Consider the following 7,674-nt stretch of genomic DNA (forward strand, 5'->3'; position numbering starts at 1 on the left):
GGGCCGACTGCTCGGAGCCGGCCTCTCCGGAGGCCGCCTGCTAGGAATCGGCCCATCTTGGAGCCGCCTTCCTGAGCATGGCCGTCTTCTTGCAGTCGGCCGTTCGGCCAGCCGGCCACCAGAAGGCGGCGCTCTATCTTGACGTCTTGAGGGGCGCAGCCGGCCCCGATGTCTTGAAAGGTTCTGGGACTCGGGTTAGGCTACCCGTGGCCCATTACTCCGACATAGATTTTGGGTGGTTCTTCAACCATTGGTTTAGTAGGTACAACTATTTTTTCTGGTATTTTGTGTTTCCTACCGATAACTAAAGATAGAAAACAAGAGCACAAAATAAAAACTACTTAGTGATAAAGCAAACAAGCACACACGAGAATATTCACCCCACGCTATTGCTCCCTGGCAACGGCGCCAGAAAAAGGTCTTGATAACCCACTAGTATAGGGGATCATTTGTAGCCTTTTTCGATAAATAAGAGTGTCAAACCCAATGAGGAGCTAAAGGTAGAACAAATATTCCCTCAAGTTCTATCGACCACCGATACAACTCTACGCACACTTGACATTTGCTTTACCTAAAACAAGTATGAAACTATTTTGCAAGAATAAGACTATGAGTACTTTGCAAGAATAAAACTATGAATAAATTGCAAGGTAATAAAAGTAGATAGCTTTTGTCAACAAGAAAGTCATTTGTCCCTAGGCAATCGGTAACTAGACCGGTAATCATTCTTGCAATTTTATATGAGGGAGAGGCATGAGCTAACATACTTTCTCTACTTGGATCATATGCACTTATGATTGGAACTCTAGCAAGCATCCGCAACTACTAAAGATCATTAAGGTCATAAAACCCAACCATAGCATTGAGTATCAAGTCCTCTTTACTCCCATACGCAACAACCCACTTATCCGTGTTTAGGCTTTTCTCACTCCCGCAATCGACAATAAGCGAATCATGAAGATATTGCAACACCATATAGCGAGGATCGCTCCGTTTGCGTGACACGAAGGGCTCCGTAGGACAACACCATAAATAAAATATACACTCATACCAACCAAGATCACGATTAGCCCACAGGACAAAACGAATCTACTCAAACATCGTAGGATAACCACATACCATTGGGAAATAATATATAGTGTTGAGCACCGTGTTTAAGTAGAGATTACAGCGGGGAGAAGAGGTGTTACACCACTGCATAGAGGGGGAGAAAGTTGGTGTTGACGGTAGCAGGGTTGTTGGTGTAGATCGTCGTCACAATCCTTGCCCTGACGACACTCCGACCCCACCGGGAGAGAGGGGGAGAGAGCCCCCCTCCTTCTTCTTCTTCCTTGGCCTCCCCCTAGATGGGAGGAGAGTTCCCCCTCTGGTCCATGGCCTCCATGGCGGCAGAGGGGCAAGAGCCCCTCCGAGATTGAATCTCCCTCTCTGTTATCTTCGATTTCGCGTTCCTGTTTTCTGGCCGAAAACCGTTTCTTATATTCCCGGAGATCCGTAACTCCGATTGTGCTGAGATTTTAACACGAGTTTTTCTGGATATAAGCTTCCTTGCGCCCGAAGTAGAGCCCAACCAACGTACGAGGTGAGCACAACCCACCACCACGCGCTTGGACCCTGGGGCGTGCCCTGGTGTCTTGTGGGGGCTGTGGGCCCCCGTTTGCGTTGATTCCAAGTCCCAAAAATCACATATATTCCAAAATAATTCTCCGTAATTTTTGATCGCATTTGAACTTCGTTTGATATGGATATTCTACGAGACAAAAAACATGCAACAAATAGGAACTGGCACTAGGCACTCGATCAATAGGTTAGTCCAATCCAATAAATCATATAAAATGTTGCCAAAAATATGTGGAAGTTGTATAATATTGGCATGAAACAATAAAAAATTATAGATACGACGGAGACGTATCACATATGCATCTCATCATGATTTCAAATTGCAACAAATGGATGTGAAGAGTGCATTTCTTAATGGTCCTTTGAATGAGTTGGTATATGTCAAACAACCCCCGGGATTCGAGGATCCCGAGCTCCCCAATCATGTATACAAACTCAAAAAGGCACTCTATGGCCTTAACAAGCCCCATGTGCGTGGTATGAGCACCTTACCAAGTTGTTGCAAGATCGTGGGTTTGAAATTGGGAAAATCGATCCCACTCTTTTTACTAAGAGGGTCAAAGGGGATTTGTTCATATGCCAACTATATGTTGATGATATTATATTCGGTTCTCCTAACAAATCTTTCAATGATGAGTTTGCCACACTAATGACCAACAAGTTCGAGATGTCTATTATGGGAGAGTTGAAGTTCTTTCTTGGGTTCGAAGTCAAGCAAAGAAGATAAGGAACCTTCATCAACCAAGCCAAATATACCCAAGATATGCTCAAGAGATTCAAGCTAGATGATGTCAAGTAGGTCAAGTTTCCTATGCCTACCAAATTCAAGCTTGACATTGATCCCAATGGTAAAGCGGTGGATCAAAAGGTATATCGCTCCATGATTGGATCCTTGCTTTACCTTTGTGCATCTAGACCAGATATTATGTTGAGTCTGGGAATGTGTGCAAGGTTCCAAGCCGCACTAAGGAAATTTCTATGTGGCGTTCAAGCGAATCTTTCGATATTTGGCTCATACCCCAAACTTTGGCCTATGGTACCCCAAAGGAGCATGCTTTGATCCAATGGGTTATTCAGACTTGGATTGGGCGCAAGATGTTGTGGATAGGAAATCAACTTCCGGAGGGTGCCAATTCCTTGGTCACTCTTTGGTGAGTTGGTCTTCGAAGAAGCAGAATTGTGGGTCTCTCTCCTCCACCGAGGCCGAGTATGTAGCTGCCGCAAGTTGTTGTGCACAATTGCTATGGATGAGGCAAACTTTAAAGTATTATGGTATCACTTGTGACAAAGTGCCTCTTCTATGTGACAATGAAAGTGCAATCAAGATTTCCCGCGACCCAGTGCTTCATAGCAAGATGAAGCACATTGAGATTCGTCATCATTTCATCCGGGATCATATCAAGCGTGGGGAGAGTGAGATTATCTACGTCAACACTCAAGAGCAACTAGCGGACATTTTCACGAAGCCCTTGGATGAAGCAAGATTTTGCAAGTTAAGGAATGAGCTAAATATCATTGATTTGAGCAATGTGGCTTGAATCTAGGCACACCCCGCCGCATTCTTCATCTTATCTTGTTCTAGTTGTAGGCATGGACATAAGGGGAGTGTTGTTCTCTCAATGAGCTCTCCCTACCCCCATTATGCATAAATTGATGAAGTCTTTCACATTAGCCATTTTTATGGTACTTGTGATTCAAAGATGAGTATTGGTCATGGTCCCAAGGTTAAAATCTTCACGGTGCCATACCAATTGACTCAAACATAGGTGACTCCGGTCACCGCCCTCTCGTTGAGAGGTTTTTCTCCGTGTGGTTTGAGTTGTGTTTTCTAGTCCTAGGCTTTTTGGGTGTTGGATTGTGCTACCTCTTGAGCATGCGTTGGTTTTCCCTTGAAGAGGGAAGGGTGATGCAGCAAAGTAGCGTAAGTATTTCCCTCAGTTTTTGAGAACCAAGGTATCAATCCAGTAGGAGACAACACACAAGTCACCTAGTACCTGCACAAACAATCAAGAACCTTGCAACCAACGCGATAAAGGGGTTGTCAATCCCATCACGGTCACTCGCAAAAGTGAGATCTAATAAAGATAGTAAAGTAAATATTTTTGGTATTTTTGTTGTATAGATTGGAAAGTAAAGATTGCAAAATAGTAAATGAGATGTGATGTAAATAAAAGAGATTTAATGTAATAGGAAAGAGACCCGGGGGCCATAGGTTTCACTAGTGGCTTCTCTCAAGATAGCATGTATTACGGTGGGTGAACAAATTACTGCCGAGCAATTGATATGAAGATATCTAAGGCAATGATCATGAATATAGGCATCACGTCCGTGTCAAGTAGACCAAAACGATTCTACATCTACTACTATTACTCCACACATCGACCGCTATCCAGCATGCATCTAGAGTATTACGTTCATAAGAACGGAGTAATGCATTAAGCAAGATGACATGATGTAGAGGGATAAAACTCAAGCAATATGATATAAACCCCATATTTTTATCCTCGATGGCAACAATACAATACGTGCCTTGTTGCCCCTACTGTCACTGGGAAAGGACACCGCAAGATTGAACCCAAAGCTAAGCACTTCTCCCATTGCAAGAAAGATCAATGTAGTAGGCCAAACTAAACCGATAATTCGAAGGGACTTGCAAAGATATCAAATCATGCATATAAGAATTCAGAGAAGAACCAAATAATATGCATAGATAATCTCGTTCATAAATCCACAATTCATCGGATCTCGGCAAACACACCACAAAAGAGTATTACATCGAATAGATCTCCAAGAACATCGAGGAGAACTTTGTATTGAGAATCAAAGAGAGAGAAGAAGCCATCTAGCTAATAACTATGGACCCGAAGGTCTGTGGTAAACTACTCATGCTTCATCGGAGAGGCAATGGTGTTGATGTAGAAGCCCTCCGTGATTGATTCCCCTCCGGCAGATCGCCAGAAAAGGCCCCAAGATGGGATCTCACGGGTACAGAAGGTTGTGGCAGTGGAAAAGTGGTTTCGTGGCTATCCCTAATGTTTCTATGGTATAAGAGTTTATATAGGCGAAAGAAGTATGTCGGTGGAGCTACGAGGGGCCCACGAGGGTGGGGGTGCGCCTACCCCCTTGGGCGCGCCCTCCTGCCTTGTGGCCTCCTCGAGGAGTTCCAGACTTCGACTCCAAGTCTTCTGGATTGCTTTCGGTCCAAGAAAGATCATCGCGAAGGTTTCATTCCATTTGGAGATAATATAATAGCATGGAACAATCAAAAATTATAGATACGTTGGAGACGTATCAAGCATCCCCGAGCTTAATTCCTGCTCGTCCTCGAGTAGGTAAATGATAAAAAATAGAATTTTTGATGTGGAATGCTACCTAACATAATTATCAATGTATTTTTCTTTATTGTGGCATGAATGTTCAAATCCGAAAGATTCAAGACAGAAGTTTAATATAGACATGAAAACAATAATACTTCAAGCATACTAACAAAGCAATCATGTCTTCTCAAAATAACATGGCCAAAGCAAGCTATCCATACAAAATCATATAGTCTGGCTATGCTCTATCTTCATCACACAAAATATTAAAATCATGCACAACCTTGATGAGAAGCCAAGCAATTGTTTCATACTTTTGATGTTCTCAAACTTTTTCAATCTTCACATAATACATGAGCGTGAGCCATGGATATAGCACTATAGGTGGAATAGAATGGTGGTTGTGGAGAAGAAAAAAAAGAGAAGATAGTCTCACATCAACTGGGCGTATCAACAGGCTATGGAGATGCCCATCAATAGATATCAATGTGAGTGAGTAAGGATTGCCATGCAACGGATGCACTAGAGCTATAAGTGTATGAAAGCTCAAAAAAAGAAACTAAGTGGGTGTGCATCCAACTTGCTTGCTCAAGAAGACCTAGGGCAATTTGAGGAAGCCCATCATTGGAATATACAAGCCAAGTTCTATAATGAAAAATTCCCACTAGTATATGAAAGTGGCAACATAGGAGACTCTCTATCATGAAGATCATGGTGCTACTTTGAAGCACAAGTGTGGTAAAAGGTAGCATTGCCCCTTCTCTCTTTTTCTCTTATTTTTTTATTTGGGCCTTTCTCTTTTTTATGGCCTCTTTTTTTCTTTCTTTTTTTTATTTTTCTTCCCGAGTCTCATCCCGACTTGTGGGGGAATCATAGTCCCCATCATCCTTTCCTCACATGGGACAATGCTCTAATAATGATGACCATCACACTTTTATTTACTTACAACTCAAGAATTACAACTCGATACTTAGAACAAAATATGACTCTATATGAATGCTTCCGGTGGTGTACCGGGATGTGCAATGAATCAAGAGTGACATGTATGAAAGAATTATGAAGGTGGCTTTGCCACAAATACGATGTCAACTACATGATCATGCAAAGCAATATGACAATGATGAAGCGTGTCATAATAAACGGAACGGTGGAAAGTTGCATGGCAATATATCTCGGAATGGCTATGGAACTGCCATAATAGGTAGGTATGGTGGCTGTTTTGAGGAAGGTATATGGTGGGTGTATGTTACCGGCGAAAGTTGCACGGCACAAGAGAGGCTAGCAATGGTGAAAGGGTGAGAGTGCGTATAATCCATGGACTCAACATTAGTCATACATAACTCACATACTTATGCAGAAATGTATTAGTTATCGAAACGAAGTACTACGCGCATGCTCCTAGGGAATAGATTGGTAGGAAAAGACCATCGCTCGTCCCCGACTGCCACTCATAAGGAAGACAATCAAAAAATATATCATGCTCCGACTTATCACATAACGGTTCATCATACGTGCATGCTACGGGAATCACAAACTTTAACACAAATATCTCTCAAATTAACAACTAATCAACTAGCATGACTCTAATATCACCATCCTCATATCTCAAAACAATCATCAAGCATCAAACTTCTCATAGTATTCAACGCACTTTATATGGAAGTTTTTATTATACCCATCTTGGATGCCCATCATATTAGGACTAGTTTTATAGCCAAAGCAAATTACCATGCTGTTCTAAAAGACTCTCAAAATAATATAAGTGAAGAATGAGAGATCAATCATTTCTATAAAATAAAACCACCACCGTGCTCTAAAAAGATATAAGTGAAGCACTAGAGCAAAATTATCTAGCTCAAAAGATATAGGTGAAACACATACAGTATTCTAATAAATTCCGATTCATGCGTGTCTCTCCCAAAAGGTGTGTACAGAAAGGATGATTGTGGTAAACTAAAAAGCAAAGACTCAAATCATACAAGACGCTCCAAGTAAAACACATATCATGTGGTGAATAAAAATATAGCCTCAAGTAAAGTTACCGATAGACGAAGACGAAAGAGGGGATGCCTTCCGGGGCATCCCCAAGCTTAGGCTTTTGGTTGTCCTTGAATTTTACCTTGGGGTGCCTTGGGCATCCCCAAGCTTAGGCTCTTGCCACTCCTTATTCCAAAATTCATCAAATCATTACCCAAAAACTTGAAAACTTCACAACACAAAACTTCAACAGAAAATCTCATGAGCTCCGTTAGTATAAGAAAATAAACCACCACTTTAAGCTACTGTAATGAACTCATTCTTTATTTATATTGGGGTTAAACCTACTATATTCCAACTTCTCTATGGTTCATACCCCCCGATACTACTCATAGATTCATCAAAATAAGCAAACAACACATGAAAAACAGAATCTGTCAAAAACAAAACAGTCTGTAGCAATCTGTATCTTTCGAATACTTCTGTAACTCCAAAAAATTTGAAATAAATTGGTGGACGTAAGTAATTGGTCTATTAATAATCTTAAAAAATAATCAACCTAAAATCACTCTCCAGTAAAAACTGATAGCTAATATCGTGAGCGCAAAAGTTTCTGTTTTTTACAGCAAGATCGCAAAGACTTCACCCGAGTCTTCACAAAGGTTCTACTTGGCACAAACACTAATTAAAACATAAAACCACATCTAAACAGAAGCTAGATGAATTATTTATTACCAAACAGGAGCAAAAAGCAAAGAAC

The sequence above is a fragment of the Triticum aestivum genome, chromosome 3D (genome assembly GCF_018294505.1).
Source record: "Triticum aestivum cultivar Chinese Spring chromosome 3D, IWGSC CS RefSeq v2.1, whole genome shotgun sequence".
Classification (NCBI taxonomy): Eukaryota; Viridiplantae; Streptophyta; class Magnoliopsida; order Poales; family Poaceae; genus Triticum; species Triticum aestivum.